Here is an 18,355-nt window from a genome sequence, read left to right as displayed (position 1 = left end):
AATCTCTCTTGAATGTCGCTCATATAATACAATCTGTTTAGCCTGACTTCGTCATACTCATATTCTAATAAGAAAGTGAGTCTGATACTGCTCCATAGGGCTTTGATTATGAGGTAATATTTTTATTTGTTTAAATTCTGCACTCAATTGGATAGACCTACAACCAGAGCAACGCAGTAAGTGACGTATATTAAGCAACACTAAGTTGTCAACAGAACTTAGCTGCACAGACACTGGAAGAAGTAGTAAAATAATGAGTGTTGCTGCTTTTACTTGGTCCACCATGAGTGTGACTGTGCGACCAAATGAGAAACCACAACTACTAGAGGGTTTTCATTGCATCCCATCTTCTTTGCAACCATTGGAGCCAGCTGGTGAATTAAACTTTTGCCGAATCCCGTATTGAAACAACAGACGCGAAAGCGGAATCTATACATCTCAATTCTCCAGCTGCAGTCATCTTTGAGGGAAACCAGTTCAATCCAAGCACTCTTTGATAACGTGATGATTATGTAATTGCAGATCAACTGTCCATCATCGTATAAAGCCCGCCCTGGCAATTTGATTGGCCGGACGATTTCTGAACCGATCGTAATTACTCCTCAATGCATCGAGTCCAGACCGAACTTCCCGACCAAAACATGTTGTGGCCAATGTTCAGCTTGGCATCCAGGCTACAATCTGTAATCTTAACTCGTTAAAAAGCATGGAAAAAGTATGCGGTGTTAAAAAAAAAAAAAAAAAAAAAAAATGTATGTATGAAAAATGTCTGTATGAACATTTAAAACATTTTTTTGATTATTATTATAGCTAATTGCACCAAATGCAATATGTGCAATCTAAATGTCTCTAAACAAACCTAGTCAGAAAAATAATATTTAGATTGTTTGACCTGCATAACCAACACTATCTCACGACCAATTCGTACGAATTCGACGCATGATTAAAAAGTGGCTAATTCGTACTAATTCGTACGACCTCACTCGTACTAATTCGTACGATTTGTCTAAACCCACGTGACGGTTAGGTTTAGGGGCGGGGTAAGGGGTAGGTCATTCGTGCGAATTCATACGAATTGGCCAATTCGTAAAATATGTACGATTTAGCAAAATCGTATTAATTCGTACGAGTGAGGTCGTATGAATTGTTACGAATTAGCCACTTTTTAATCATTCGTCGAATTCGTACGACTTGGTCGTGAGATCGGGTTGGCATAACCTGTGGTTTGTTAGAGTGAAGTGTCAAGACCATAGTAAATATGCAGATATAACGGTCTATGGTCTAAATATGGTGTAACGGTCACCAGCTGGAGTGCCCTTGAGAGCCTCTAGAGGGCACTCCACACAGACTATTATCACTCATTCACAAACTACATTTCCCATAACTCACGGCCAGGACTCATCATCACTGATTACATTCACCTGTGTCTCATTGCCCTGTTAGTCTCAGCCTATTTCGACCTTGTTAACTATTCACTCACTGCAAAGTTTTTTATGTTGTTACACTGCATTCCCGAGTGTTTCTCCCTGGTTTCCTGTCTCCTGGTTTTTGGATTGCTTGCCTGGTTCTTGGATTATTGTTCTGCCTCTGACCCCTGCCTGTTTTGTTTGTTTGTTTGGACTGCCTAGCTGTGAATTTGACCTTTGCCTGTTTATTGGATTGCGTGTCTAGATTGTCGCCATTAAAGCTTCATTTGTATCTTAACCGTTGTGTCTCTGAGCAGTTTTGTGACAAGTGAATCATTTAGGTCAATTAGGTTGCAGTCATTTTTGAAGTTTTCTTCCTTCAGTTGTTTCATTCTTTCACCTCTTCTTTTCTTTCTTCCGAGACTGCGCCACTAGTGCCGCAGAGCAAATTTGCAGGCGGTGCGGTGCACCTGTGGCAGACACTAAATACAAGCTAACAAAAGACCCAAACAAACACATTCAAAAGCAACTCTCCTCAATTTTCCAAACGACTTGTCCATTTTATGACAATGCTTTTTTTTTCCCGTTTTTGTGCCAAGCCACTCTTTTTTTTCTCCCCCCTTCTAGTCAAGGCAATCACCTCTCTCATATACATCTGTACAAATTGATTTCCTCTTTACAAGAGAAGATAAAGAGCACAGCAACAGAAATACCTGTAAGTGAGGTATAATTACTGAGAGAGACACCCCCTACTGAGTCCATTCAGCAAAGTCCCAACAACATGCATTTACAACCTCAATAGCGCTCGACGGCCTCGTACGAATAAGCCAGAGATTTGATTAAAATTATAGCTCTTTTGCTCCTACTTCATCTATTAAGATAAGCATCTTGTTCAGGGCATTTTTATATATACATATGAAGAGGGCTGGTACAATTTAACAGTTTTCTCCTGCTGCTTCATACAAAAGGATCCCTGAAGGGACCCCACTTCACTCTCACCTGTACAAAGCAGTTGGTGTCAGAGTGGCAAATGGCCATATTCAATAATATTCAGGAGCTCTATCTCAGACAGGGTGTCTAAAAGAATGTGTCTCCATTGTTCGTTTTTTTTTTTAACGTGTAATATGGCCTCAACATCTGTTACTGGTGTTACAATATATTAGTTTTTAAATATTGAATGACTTTTGGATCTTAATTGTTTTTAATTTGGCAATGTATGGGTTTGGATGCATAATCTGGATTAGTTGACCCAAAAAAAATGAAAATTCTGTCATTTACTCACTTGTATGTTGATCCACACCTGTATGAATTCGAGGGCAAAAGTTTAGATTGATGAACTGTAGCTCTCTCTTTTCCATGCAGTTACAATTTACACCATACAACTATTATAGATGTGGTCAATATGATTAACATGTGTTATATATTGTTATTCACTTATGATCTTTGCCACCAGATCATAAAACAATTGCTTTAAAAAGAATAATAAATTCATGAACTGGACATCACTATTTCTCTCATTTACCTTTGGAAGATTTGAATTATAACTCTGAAGTTATGGACTTCTTTTACCACACTTTAATAATGATTTAGTAGTTGATGAAAATGTATCATGCATTTGGCAGAAGACAGATAGTCATATGAGTTTGGAACAACTTGAGCATGAGTAAACGATGACAGAATTTTCATTTGTGGGTGAACTATTCCCTTTCATGTCAAAACAATCCAAATATTGTGAGATGACTATATTATTTCTCATTTCAGTTTTCAATGTCATTTTTGGCAACTGTAGTGGGGACCGGAAAAAACAGTTTTCAGCTCAAAATAAGTTGTAAGTAAGAGAAGGAAAAGGTGCTACTGTTCTGGAGAGGATAAAGCGAGAGGCAAGAAGTTTTATGCACTTTTACCTCATATTTTGCAAGTGACAGATATGTCAGGACCTAAAAACCCTGCGGTACAGGGTTTTTCTTCCACTTAAAGGAGTTTCTTAAACCAGAGAGCACACAGACAACCCGAAGGACTTGTATTTTTAACAAAGCATTTTTCTTTTTAAAATATCTTCAAGTAGGTTCACCTCATCCCTCCGAGGTTTCACGCTTTTCTTTTGTATTAAAATTTTTGGAGGGAAAGGCATGAAGCAAAACAAGAGCAGAGGGCTGTTTTTCTTTTTTAGTGGTGAGGTGATACTAGGTATTGTGAGTTTCACGATGTCTAATGATCCACTGACGATGCTGTTGTGTCCCGTGAGACCTGGTTTGAGTGACTTGTCTTATGTGGTGAGCTTTTTATGGTACATAAAAATAAAGTCACGTAATAAATGAGAGGGAGAGTGAGAAAGGGGGTTTAAGAAAGAGTGTCCTCTTGCTTTTAATTTTTAATAGTTAAACGGTTACTACGCAAATAAGATTGAAATAATTGGCATGACTCCTCCATCTATTTGCATATAAATGCATCTAAATACTTAGTATCTGTCACTGCCTCATAGGATCAAACAATAAAAGAGGGCATGATAGAAATGGGTAGTAATCACTTCGCAGTGTGATTCCCTTGAACCATATTCTCTAGATTTTCATGGTTTATTTATAGATGTTTTTGCATATGTGTGTGTGATGTGTAAAGCAGTGATCAGGGCCTTAGATATAGAATGTCCAGAGTCTATTTAAGGATGAATTTCTTTAAGATGGCATTGTACATTTCTGACGTGTGCTTCACTCTAAATGTAACACTGCTGACTGAGTTCTGTTGTCACCATATATTAGGTATTATCATTCCCGCTTCATTTTAGATACATAACATAATATAACACATAGAGACCAGATAGATGACATAAATGTTATAATGGTTGAATTAAACATTTTAGCTGGAGAACACTGTAGTCAAGCATAGGATGTATAGCCTTCACCCATAGCCTGCACCCTGAAAAGTGTGTCATTTAAAAAATAATTATAATAATTGTATGACCCCTCTGAACACATCAGCACTTGCCATCACTGCTTACTATAAGGTAATGATTAGGTAATGGTTCACTGATTTAGTAATTTATGGTCATCTCTTAGACTACAGCAGCAGTCAATTCCACAGTTTTACTTGTACAGATAAGATAAGACAAGAGGTTGTCCATGTTCACAGCAAAAAGAAAATCCAACTAACCTGTAGGAAACACAGGCTTAAACAGAAATGGAACAGTGTGAAAATCAAATTGTGTGGAAGAAAATCGAATGGCTGTGTTTAAAAGTGTCACAACATTGGCGAAATATATGGTTGCACTCTGTCTCATTATCTTACTCTGAGGGTGTTCATTTCCTTAAAACAATCACTTAGAATAGTATATTCAGTAGTATCTCTGTATTTTCCTTAGCTTTAAAACTGAGAGTTACTTAAACACACTGAACACTTCTTTCTTCCTCTTGAATTCCTTCACACACCTAAGAAGAAAGCAAATCGTGATGGAGCAGTCAGACCCGTAACATAGGTCTGTATCTGTTGCACTTTTTTTTTTTTTTCCAGTTACTACCTGCCTCTCCAATGCACTCTTTGTATTCAGCATATGTAAGACTAGCAGATTGCTTGGCTGTTCTCTTGTGGAATAATCAGTGCCAGAGCAAATACATCTGCTTCATGATAACCATTCTCAACGTGAGCAAATGTCTCCGAGGTTGTCCAACACATCCACCTTGAAATGTAGCTGATTCACTGAAGCCTTGGTCTCAAACATAAGACTTGTGATAAAAATGAGCTTGTTTATTTATTTATTTTTTTTCAGCTTCTGTTGAACTGGCTGCTGTACCTTCAATTAAGGCCAATAAGACAAGTTTGTGCAAACAGGTTATTTCATGTGTATGTTAAAACATTTCAACATGAAAAACGTAAAAAAAAAAAAAAACCTTACTTATTTTCTCAGTAAACACATGTTTTGGGTAGTGAAGAAAACATATTTTTGTCTGTGTATGTCATCACCATGCCCTCTTCTTTTTAAGCAATCGAAAGACAGAAGAAAATACGAAAAAAGTTGTCATGATACTCAAGATGTTGCATGCTGATAGGTCCTTAAAGAGATAGTTCACTTTGAAATGAATTTTTGGTATGTTTTAGCTTACCTCAAGGGCATCCAAGATGTAGGTGTGTTTGTTTCCGCAGTAGTTTCAATTGTGATATTTTTAGGTCAAACCGTTCGTGTCTATCAGTCATATAATGGAGGTCTATGGTCACCACCTCATGCACAGAGAAGTCCAAACTAAACATGATTTAATGACTTGTAACGGTTTGACCTAAAAATAACAAAATTGAAACTACTGCGGAAACAAAGACGCCTACATCTTGAATGCCCTTGAGGTAAGCTAAAACATACCAAAAATTAATTTCAAAGTAGACTATCCCTTTAACTCCACATCATTCTCTACATCGGCAGCCAATGAGCTCGCTGCTCAACTTTAAAATACTTGGTCCATATTTGCTGTAACAGTTGCAGCATGCTTCAGAAACCCTCCACCTTCCGCAACTCCACCTGTATTGATGCATGCTTTGTACAGCAGCAGCAGCATGTTTTATTTGGCAGTAAACATTAATATAGGAGCGTATTGTATATGTATTGGCAGTAGCAATAACCAACAACAGCAGCGATGTAATTCTGCCAAGACCAAACATATCAACATTGTCATATCCATTACCATGCCAAACACTCCAAGAGTTGTCATGACAGTCAAATTGTTTTAATGAAATGCCGTGTACTGAATGTGTGAATTGTGTGATAATGTTTACTATAATCCAGAGAAATAGAACTGAGCCAGTCAGAGATCAGCCGATGGTTTCAGATAAGAAGTTATGCTGCATGTGTCAAAAATACTATATAATCCCTTTAGGCTCATGTTACAAAAATAAATAAATAATAAAAAACCCCGCTAGAGAATTTAAGCAGATATATTTAGATGACTAAGCTTCAATGGAAATGTTAGAGGCATGGTACCGTATAGCTCAGCACTTTCAGAGAACACACGTGGCGTTCTTCAAGAAGACTGAATGAAATGGCATCATAAACATATGCTTTTATTTAGCATTTTATGGTTTCAAATTGTATTCGCAGAACCGGCACCCCCCATATCTCCTTTCTTAAGCGCATGCAGGCAAGAGTGAGGCATTGTGACAGTGACCATGTGCAGTCAATGGGAAAGGCCCCTTTGTCTGCCCCGCTCCCTGTCACGGAGGGTCACGCAGGCTTACCCTCGGAATAAAGCCCTGGCCATTGTTATAATTTGCATTGATGCATAGAGAAGCAGATAGGCTGCTAACAGGGGTTATTCGGAGCAGGGGTATCTTTGCATGAAAATGCATGCTCAGGACGGACAGTGTGCGTATTTCTCTCACACCCCCTTCTCCTGGCTGCGGTGTAGGCCTCTTCAAGGTCACTGCCAAGGACAGTGGAGCCAATTAGTATGCAGATCAGGACCTGATATGGTTTAAGGGTATTGCTCTGATGCAATCACATTAGTTAGGCCAGTAAAGAATCCTCAGCTTGACCTCAATCATTGCAGCCACAGGAGAAGGTGAAGAAAGAATAGAGGAGGGTCTGCAATGTCCTGATGCTTCTTCCGTTCTCGTGCCTGGCATCATCATGGTCTTCACTGTATTGTGGACGTGCATTTTTTTAACTTTGCTTTTGATATTCAGTGAATTCATTTATTAATATTAAGATCATGTTGATGCTTTCATTTCATTTTATTCTATTTAATGGTCTTCCTTCCTTCCTTCCTTCCTTCCTTCGAATCAAACCCACAACCTTGGCCTTTGTGTTTCTTGCGTCATTATCTACCATTAAAAATGGACAATTACAGTGGGGTTCAAAGGCCTAGGAGGACTGTTAAAAATGATCTATTGTGGTATCTAATTCAAACACAAATATATGTATTCTTTATGCTAATGTTTATTTTTTATGCTAATGTTCTAAATCCTAAAACTTATTTGTTTTCAAGGTTTAAATGCCAAGTTAAAATCCCAGATTTCAAATGTGATCACACACTTTTGGACCCCACTGTATGTCTAACTGTTAAATGCATATTATGTACACTAAATATGGCCAAAATAGGTTTGTAAATGTAAATTCTTATTGCATAGTGTGCACTGTGTGGTGCTGCGGTTGCGCTGCGTAAACATGATTTCTGACCGAGTGTGCCGTTCCCCTGGTGGTCTGGTGCCTGGTCCAAGTCGGTCTGCTGTGGCCTTAGAGGCTAGAACGCAATTTACTACCCCCTTTTTCTTTCTTTAAATCTGTGTCCGGGTTGTAAATTTCTTCCAATTCTCGCTCTTTCGCTCCTTCTATCTTTCTCCCCTTGTCGGAATTAATGAGATCAGGTTTGATCAGGGCAGCCGAGTGTTCAGAGAGAAATCTCACAAGCGCCTTGTGTCCTGTAATAGAATTTGCATCTAATGCATACATAAATCAAACATCTTTCTGGACATTTTCATATGCGTAATGTCATTTCATCCTGTTTCTTTCTGAGTGAGGTGCTGAAGGAGAGGAGGGGGTATATGTAGGTGGCTGGGGGGGATTGTAGTCAAGTAGAGGGGTGATTTTTTTTTATTTATTTTTTTTTTACTCTCCTTTTTAACTTCCATTTTAAAGGTTTTCTTTTTGCTGACTGTGTGTTCAGTCAGTGCGTTACAGAGATTACAGATCTTTTGGGGTTTTCTTGTCAGAAACTTTTATCGTGAAGGGGATTGTTGTATGTTTGGGTTGAGTGTATGTGCGTGTGTGCTAATATGTATAAAACATGAGATATGTGTACTTTTGTGCGTGTGTGCAAAGATTGGAGAATAAACATGCTTTGTATACGCATGCATCCACCCACACATGTGGATGTGAGGATGTATTTTTCTAATTGTGAATGTCTGTGTGTGCATGCACATGTATATTTGTGCTGATGGCATGTTGATAGAGAGACCAAGGGATGGGGTGGGCTGATGCTACAATATTTCTTTCTTCCACTACCTTAGTCTTTGGAGCTTTGTTATGCAAATGCACAAAAGAGTAGGAGATTCAAAGTGCCAAGATTTCAAGATATTTCTTTTCTTCCTTTTTTCAAGAACAAAGTGATGAGGTATCTTGATTGTCCTCAATGTTTGGTACTTCCTTGCTAACAAGGCTTTACTTTGTAGAAATTGCATTTGCAACCATCATAATTTGCATGTCTAAGAAGGTACTCATACACTTTACCATACATCAGATTTACTGTATATGCAGTAGAAATATCGGTTAGCTATACGCTATATTAATTTATAGCAAGCATTACTACCGTCTACCGTTCTGTTGGTTTACATTTGAGACCTTCATATCTGACAGTGGTCTTGAGTGTTTAACATGAGCGTTATTGGCTGCCAGATCACTGGCTTAACCTTGCGAGGCTCCGGTTTTAAAATACATTTGCATTTTCTCACAGATTTATGAAACAGTTTTCACTTGATATTACATTCATTCCGCTCATGAGCGAGATTGTCCATAACTCACCAGAAGATGAATCTGTTTTCCCACCAGAAGTAATTAAATATCATATTTTCACTCAGAAAGTTAAAATAAATCACTTTTTATGTGAGCAGAATCCTTGGAGATCGCGCACACGTGTTTCGGTGATGAAATAAGCTCAAATGTAGATGTGGCTCCCTACCAGAAAGAATTAAGCGCTGGTGATGAGCCAAGCAGCAGAAAAGAATCAAATCTCACAAAAGAAGCCATTCGCCTGTTTATATCCAGCATAACGTCCGGGGTAAGAATGTTTGTAATTTGCTTGTTTTGAAACACACTGTCCCTTAGCATAGGCTCTCTGAAGGCCTCCATGCCCCACTTTCATACGCTCATTACTATCTACATTAATATCTTCAAATATTAATTGGACCCATGAAGCCATATGAGTCGGCACCCTTGCATGTCTGCTCGTCAAGCGCTTGGGCTGAGGATGGGCTGACGTGCCGGCCACGATAAAGTTTCCATGCTAAAACAATGGCATTAATGCCAATCAAAATGACACTTATGAGCCTTATTAAATGGTAATGCTCAGCATCCTTTGCGACTGCTCTGCCCATTAATGTAAACCACTTCTGACCTCTTGGGTTTCTTAGCACCATAATGTAATGTGATTATGAGTCCACTCTCATAAATAATAAAAAGGGCTATCAGCATCATTTATGTATTTACATGATAATAATGTGTTGCTCCTAGCTTTAACTGATATAGATTAAAAAGTAATGTGTTTTTATGCCATTTTTGCACTGGAGGAGAAGCCATATGAATCAGACGTACTGCAAACATGGTTCATAAAAAATTGCTATGCATACGTTTGTTTGTTTTTTGTATTAAAGTGTAATTGACTGTGCAGCAATGAGGTTTAATTCTGTACAAGTTCAGATGATACCACTCTTGATTTAATAAAGTCACTCAAAGGTAAGATTGAAGATGTTTTATTGTATTTTTTCATGCTCAAAATGTAAATATATTGAGCATAATTTAGGGAAACTACACATTGCCCAAAACCCCGTTAAAATGTCCTAAACGTTTTGCACAATTTTGAGAGTGCTCATGTAAGCCCTGTTGAGCTTCATGATTTCATTTCAAGTTTACACTCATTTGGGTGACTCGCCTTGCACATTTCCCTCCATTTAACCAGTTCAGCTTTTCCAGAGTAATCGCTCATCTCATAGTTTCTGAATAAACAAATGGATGAGCGAGTACAGTATCTGTTTGTATTGTGTATCAGAATGATTCTGTGCGTTGATCATTATCTTCTATTCTCATCACAAAATCATCATCCACTGCAAACAGACTCTTTAAGGTCTCTCTCATCTGCAGTACTTTAGGTTTTTTATCTTCCTCTCCCTGTTCATTTGATTCATTAGCATACAGATAGTGCTCTCCAAAGATATGTCACGCTAGAGGTGTCCTCATTGCAAAGCAGCAATTCTTATAAAGGTACTCTATATCTGTGACTGTGAGTTGTTTCTATTTTTTTTCTTCCCAGGATGCTTTGTTCACTCATGTGGGAGCGACAGTCACTAATCCTTCATTAAATGGCATTGTCAGCATTTAATCAGGGACTGCATTTAATGGCTGCTGACCAGCAACACAGTGAAACTATAATTAATTTATTTGTGCTTGAATTAAGGATGTTTTTCAAAGCACAAGCCATTTTTTTTATTTTTATTTTTTTATCAGGTCTAAATTTAAGGTTTTCTGCATTGTGTGCTGTTTTTTGTGAAGTAAAGGTGAAATCCTGAGATTAATTTTTGAGTTAAGGCCATTGCACACTGAGTCCAAAAATTGCATCCAAAATTTTCGCACGTTTTAAAAAAAATTGACCTCACGTTATGTCAATCACGCTTGCACACCATCTCCGAAACTTTTGTCCGTCATAAAAAAATTCGGATCGGGTTCGATTTTTCTGTGTTTTTCGCATCCACAGCCAGCATTTTGAGAGGTTTTTTGATAATTCAGGCCCGAGGGGAACTCATTCCCCACATCATTGCACATGCGCAGTCCTTTCAGTTTCGGTTTTCAATTCGATCAAGTGTTTATACAGTATGTTCTCTCGATCACCTTAGAAACGGAATAAACCTCCCCTTTCAGTCAGATCAATTACCTCCCCTTTGAAATCGATTAAGGTGTCATTGAGCAGCCAATTCGATAACTAATGTATTATTTGGGTACAATATATAACCTGTAACCTTCTGTCTCTGTGTGTGTGTGTCCATACCTTAGACATATACTACTAGTCTCTGTTCAGGATTGATTGGTTCACGGAAATTGGTCTTCTTTTTAATATGTGGCTCCAGAATCGTCAACTGTTCCACTGACATTCTGAAGTAAATTTTGAATCGCTCGGGATAAATTCGCAACTTCTTGATAAGGAGGTGGAACTCTCCTTCCTCTCAGTGCAATTTCAGGATTGGATGGACCCAATATTTTCTCTTTCTTCTCTTTTCAATAAGAGATAGGGCAACAAAATCATCCTTAATGCTTGACGAATCCATTTTGTATTTTTGTGCGTTTTTTTTTTTTTTCACAATGGTTTAATAAATACGCATCGTACTCAGTGTGCAAGGTTTCTGTGCATGACGCATTTTTAGGCTGACGAACACGAAAAAACGCATATGAAAATGTCGGGCTCAGTGTGCAATGTCCTTTAGACCCACATGTCATCATTCACTTAATAATGTTGTTTCCACAACATTACTTGAATATGGTGCTGTGGAGTTCCATTTGGTTAAATAACGTTACCCGGAAATGTGTTTTTATGAGGTGGCTTTTTTGTATGAATTATTATAATGTGAATTGTACAAAAAAATTATGTTTTATTAACAAAGTTCGGGAGGAGCACATTCAGTTAATTAACACGAGTGATCAATGATAAGAGGTGTTTATGTTGGGCAATCTCACCTCACTACATTGATGGTTTAGCAGCATTCCTCCACCACCCCTTCTCCACACTTCCAGTCCTAAACACTTACATGGGGGGAGCCCTCCCCCCTGGACAGCACGCCAAATATGCATTATCTCATCCACTCTAATTAAATGTGTGAACTCGTGAATATACGACTATTAGAATAATGTAAGCATTAAAGTCAACCACAAATCTAAAGATACCCGTTATTGTGGCCTAAGCAGATCGTACAGACACTTACAAATGATATTTATTCATACAAATTAGCCAAAACGTAAATTGGAGTTGCAATGAGAATGTCTTGGAAAAAACAATCCCATGCTTTTGCTGCATGTGAGACCTAAGTCAGTTTATAATTTATGTGTTTGGACCATCTTTAATGTAAATTGTGATGATACAATAAAAATCTGTGATAATTATGAATGCTACATTTTAACAAGCTGATAGTAGAAACACAATCACAAACGTTTTTTGACACATACTTCTCCTTTATTCAACTTTCCTGAAAATAGGTAAAACTCTTAAATTGCTGGTCCCTGATGACAAAGCAGACAGAGGAATATGCAGATAGATTTATCGAACTAGCCATACGTGGCCGTCTTCCTGGTCATGTAATGAAGGAAATATACACGGCGAGTGGTCAGAGAGCTCCCGCGGCTTAATGACAGTGGATATCTCTCAGACAGGCCCCTGAAATATTTGCTCGGGAGACTCTCCGAGGGTTTCAATCTCCCACAAATCCATTTATATGTTTGCAGCTGATTTATGGCCTTATTTTAACTGTCTCCTACATGCAAATGCAGGAGGCCGCTTAGAAATATACATAATGTGATTCTCAGGGTCATCCCTCCTGCCTGTCAGAACGCATTCCAGCCAGGGAGAGTGGAGGGTCTGGGGGAATTGCTCTTTCCTAAAAGGAGTCAGGAAGTGGCCAGACAATGCTACCTTCCTGCCCTCTTCTGTAAGGAGCTTGTCATTAAGAAAAAATGCCAATGTGTATTAAACATTCAACATATACAATATAAACTTAGGAAACAATGGCTTATCTTACACCAGTCTTTTAGGTGTCTTTTGGTGGGGGGTGCTTGAAGTATCCTTTTAAGAAAAGCTAGAGAAACTGATGCAATGTTCTTGAGCGATTTTGCCTTTGTTATGTGAAACTACAGATGGAGAACTTGCCATGTGATGGACTTGTTTACATTCAGACAAAGCTACAGATGGCTGAATTTGCATGATGTGTAGAAACATCATGAAGAGATTCTCATATCAAATCTGAACATGACAAGCCAGCAGAAGCCAAACGGGATCCTGATCAATTTTCAGTTTCCCAAGCATCTTTCCTTAAATTAAACTCCTTCTATCCGTCATTCTGATCATTCATAAACAGGGAGAAAATGACGCATAATGCTATTCCAACCTTAATGAGGCATTTACGTCCATTGGTTTGTTAAAGCAATGCACTACTTGCTTCTGCAGGTCATTAAATAACAAATGAAAAAAAAAAATGAAGTGCAGAGAATGCACTGAATCCAAATGTGTCCATATTTTCAGGTCATAGTGGTGTAGCTTCATTAAAGACATCTGTCATGGAATGTGTCATCGCTGAACGCCTTCGATGAGCTCTAATTTTTTTTTTTATATAATTCAACTTTTATGACTTAAAGCGGGTGTTTTCAACCTTTACAGACTTAATGACTCCTCACCCAGACTCAGTATTTTATTATACTATATAAATATTTAATAATTAATTAATACATATATAATACAGTTTTTTATTCAAATATATATATATATATATATATATATATATATATATATATATATATATAAAGGACATTCTATCATTCCATTAACTACTTGAAAAGTCTAGCTTTAAAGTCACTGTCTTACCTCATGATGTTTCAATGTTTTTGCTTGTCATTATTATTATTATTAAATTTTATTATTATTATTATTCAATTTAAATTTTTCTAAATTGCTATGATATTTACATAGCAGTTTAGAATGATATGTATGAGAACTCTTCCATGTCCATCGCATACCCCAAAATAAAATCGCCTCAACATACTGTATTTAATTGGAGAATATTTTAAGTGAATCTCTGTTTTTACTCCATTCCTGTTCCTAGGAGAAATTAAGTATTCCATTCGCTGCATAAATTTTCAGGTCTTACTCATGCGACACTCAGGGGTGTTGAATTTTTTATGACAAAAACGGTCTAATAATTGTTGAACAGATGTATTGTTGAAGAGTGGGCTCCAGCAGACCTCATAAAACAGATTTAACATGTTAACCCTGGCTAACCCTTAAATGACATGCAAAAAAGGAGGAGGAATGAATGCTGAAACAATGCTATGTTAGCAAATTGTTCTTTAATTGACAACACTTCTAGCAAAAGAAAGTGCAGTTATAATTACACTTTCAAAAAATAAATATTAAAAAAAAATGAAGTCAATGAACACTAATATGGTGGCATTTAGAACAATTTATACAGTGAAATACATACCCTGCAAAATCTTTAAGCATTGATTTTTGTTTGAGCAGTTGTAAACACCATTGCGTTGTGTGAAGACACATTTCCTATTTTTTATATATTTTTAGCATAAACTCAAGTCAACCTTATGTGTCAGAAACAAGTTATGGGTCTTTTTTGGCTCAGTGGGACTAGAATTAGGTGGTGTGCCAGTGGCAACATTTGAGTTCCTTCATCTAATTTAGGTCTTTTTTCACTTCCCTGACTTGCTGCATAATTTAAGACTGACCCATGCCTGTGCCAATGGCACTGGAGTTTTGACCCATGGTTTGCTTTAATCAGATTCAAGAATACATGAGTTACATGTCAACTGAACTTCCCTCATGTTTACATAGTAGGCATCAGCTCTAAATTAGCCCACTTCCGAACTTGACATGCATCAGGAGGCTCCGGGAGGCTTTGAGGGTCTGGATAAACATTATCAAAGGTCATGAATTTAAGTCAACTTATTCCCTTCGATGTTAGTCCACTTTCCATCAAGTTTTTCCTCCCCTCGGCCTCTTTAGCAGAAGACCTATTTCAAATGGCCCTGTCGCTGTGATGATGAAAAAGACTGGAAAATGAGTTCAATTAGTTGCAGTATATTTTATCTGGGACCAGTTGCAAAAACATAGCCATCACGTTTAGACTGTGTCTTAAGAACTAGTATGACCAACTAGCATTTGATGGGTTAATCTAACTTTGCTGTGCCAAAGTAGACCAAGCTAAGTTTTTTATAAAAAGGTTTGAAAAGTCTTGAAGAAAACAATTAGATTACTAGCATAATGAAATCATTAATTCAACCGATTTACAATGACTCATTCATGAAAAATTCGTATGACTTTATGAACGGGTCATTGAATCACTCAAGCGATTTGTTCAAAACACTGATTAAGTGAGGAACAAAACAAGTTGAGTGAGTCATTGAATCATTTACTCAACCACTGTGTTCATTCAAAGATACCGATTCATTCAGGAACGACTTTGTCGCTTGGATTGGAAAAAATTCTTTTGGCAGAGAAAAACTACAAATATTTTGTCTAAAATACTCGATGTTGATTTTTTGCTTTTTGCTATAAAAGCAATTTAACCCTTTCACGTGTACGATCACACCGTTGTGATCAGTCTTGGCTGGTCCTTGGAGCGTACGATCACACCGGTGTGATTAGAACGGTCAGTGCTTCACGTGATCAACGGCTAAATTCAAACGTGCGTTGGCTGGCAGAGAGCCAGAGATGGACGCACTCAGTCCTGTTTACAGTCTATGGTCCTGTCATATCACAACTGTTGAGTGTTTTCAACCACATAATGTTTATTTTAGGTTTCAGACATTTAAATACACAAGTTATAACAAAACAATGATTTTGAGTTGTAAAATACTCACTGACGTGACGTCTATGGAAGCGCAATAATAATCCTTTCCATTATTATAAGATACGTTTTATTAATATCAGATACACATTGTGTTAGTAGCTTTTCATTTGACCCTATTCTTCTCCCAGTTCACCAGCTACTTACTTTCATGTCTTTCGTGAGAAGTGGAGGAATTTACGTGTTGTAAATCCACCAGATCCGATTCTCTGGACTGTAAAACAAACTAAAATGGCGCCGCCCATTGTGCATACAGCTCAACTAACGCGATCGTTATAAAGATGTTTCAAAAATAAAACCCACCCACTTGCTCATATTTGACAATCGGGATATCAGTGTTTCATGCTATAGCTAATACATTTGTAAATATTTTTAATAAAAAAGGAAAAATTACATTAAAGCAGATCATCATTCATTCAGCGCTGTGTTGCGGTTGTGCTGTGTCACGTGACAAGCAATGACGCGTCACCATAGAAACATTAAAGTGACAAGTTCTAAATAACGGTCGCCTTGAAAAACTCACACTGGGGGGGTGATTATTATACTGCATTATACTGAACAAAAAATAAAGTCAAGTTACAGTAAGGCTGAGTTGTTTCCTGCACTGCATCCGTGACAAGCTGCAGTTGCACAAAACACATTTTTGCTTTAATTGCTTAAAAAAGGTGTTTTGTGTAAATGGCAGTTTGTTAATACTGCCTCCAATGATGTCCAAGTGCAAATTTGACATTCTCCCACAGCTATAATGCAACCTGTGCATTTGTTATATTAACACTCAACTGAATTAGAGTAGAGCACCATTTGTTTTGCTTTTTTTTCCCCTCACAAGCTTCCCTTTGAAACTGGATGAAGCCATTTCAAAACAAATCCCCATTAAGTCTCTGTATGGCAGCAAGATATAATTTAGTTAGCCGTTAATTAAGTACAGTGTAGCTTGAATAATTTACTGGTCAAAGACAAATTTCATTAAGTCACCATTCGTTGACAGGTGTATGAACATTGTAATGCTCATATCTTATGCAACACGAACAGTGTTTAAAGACCAGACTAAGACATTTTTTTTTTTGTATCCCTGCTCTTTGGAACTTAAGGGATGTAAGTTCACAAGTACTTTAATGTTCTTTCTACTTCTCCGTATTGAAATACCTAGAATACCGCACAACTCCTGGTATCCCTTACCCTGTACAAACATTTTTTCTTTCTGTACTGCTGGTGAAAAGATTATTCCAAACACCTCTTTTAAAGGGTATCTCAAGTCTTCTAATTTTCTCAGACAGAAAAGAAAATAAGAGGTAGATGAGTACCAGTCTACCACTTTCATATTGACTTTGGGGTATTTCCTTAGCTCATATTGATTAAGGTTTAGGGTACTGGAAGCTAATTCAAGGTCGTTTGCTCAGAGCCAAACATCATGCGCAGTCCGTGAGTGTTCAGTTGTGGGGGCAAGTCTCTACAACAGCCCTTTTTAATATTAAACGTGGTGCTTTTGTCGGTTAGCTCTATCACAAATTCAAGTGTGTACATTATTACTTTTTAATACTAAGGAACACGCCATTTTCGGAAAAAAAATGTAAAAAGACAGGACTGTTTTTGAAGAAGACAGCGAATATTACATAAGCAACTTGCTCAAAAAAATTCTTGATTTTACTGTAAAGTTTAATACCTGTGTGCTTATAGTTTTATAGGAAAAGTGCAGTCATTTATGGAATCATATGAAGTAGTTATGCTTCCTTATTATATTTCTTCATTACTGAGTATTTTAAGATTAAGACACTATGGATTTATTTTGAATTAGACAGGATAAAAGAGCGAGAAAGCGCCGTTAATACTATTTGTACTTTCCCTGTACTCATTTAGCAGATTTAACAAAAGTTAAAGCTATAAAATCCGTGATCTGGTGCTTCTGTGATTTCTTTAATTTCTCTGGTTAATTCACATAGCCATTCTCTATACTACTTGAGTATGAAGCGTACCCCCTATGAGGAAAAACAATAGACTGCCTGAGTGGCACCAATTGCCTGGGGGCAGGACTTGCTCCATTAGGATCCCCAAAAGGTATCTAGTGAAACAAAGCCCGAGTCTACAGTTGATTGGCAAACAAAGTAGGCACAGGCACTTAGGAATTCAATTGCATTTTACCCATCACCATTTCTGTTCAGCCTAAATTGTGCGATGGACTAACAGCTTCTATTAGCTCTAGTGGTGCCTATTCAGGTGCTAATTGAGATGAAACCAGGGTTTGTCGTGGCAATTATAACAAATAGCTGGAAATGGCTGGAGATGGCCTTTGAGCGAGCTAAAACTGTGGAGGGGTATTAATCTTTTATAGCCGTGACATGAGTAATAAGGGGTAAATTTATCACTGTATCACATCTGTAGAGATGATATGATATCATTATGATTTTTTTCATCTTTAGAAAATACAGAGGGAAAAACTTCAAGTTCAAGGTCGTCAGAACTTCACAGTTTATGCTGCTTATGAACACACACGTGGCACATAACATGACCCTGAGGCATGCTTGTATTAGATTACAAAAAAAAAAAAAAAAAACACTCATCACCTTGTGTCAAGCATTCTAGGAGTTACATACAGTAGGCTACACTGTTGGTCAAAAGTTTGGAATATGATAATTTGTTAATGTTTTAAA

This window comes from Pimephales promelas, chromosome 15, assembly GCF_988280905.1.
Source record: "Pimephales promelas chromosome 15, fPimPro1.hap1.1, whole genome shotgun sequence".
Taxonomy (NCBI): Eukaryota; Metazoa; Chordata; class Actinopteri; order Cypriniformes; family Leuciscidae; genus Pimephales; species Pimephales promelas.
Note: the sequence above shows the minus strand (reverse complement) of the source record.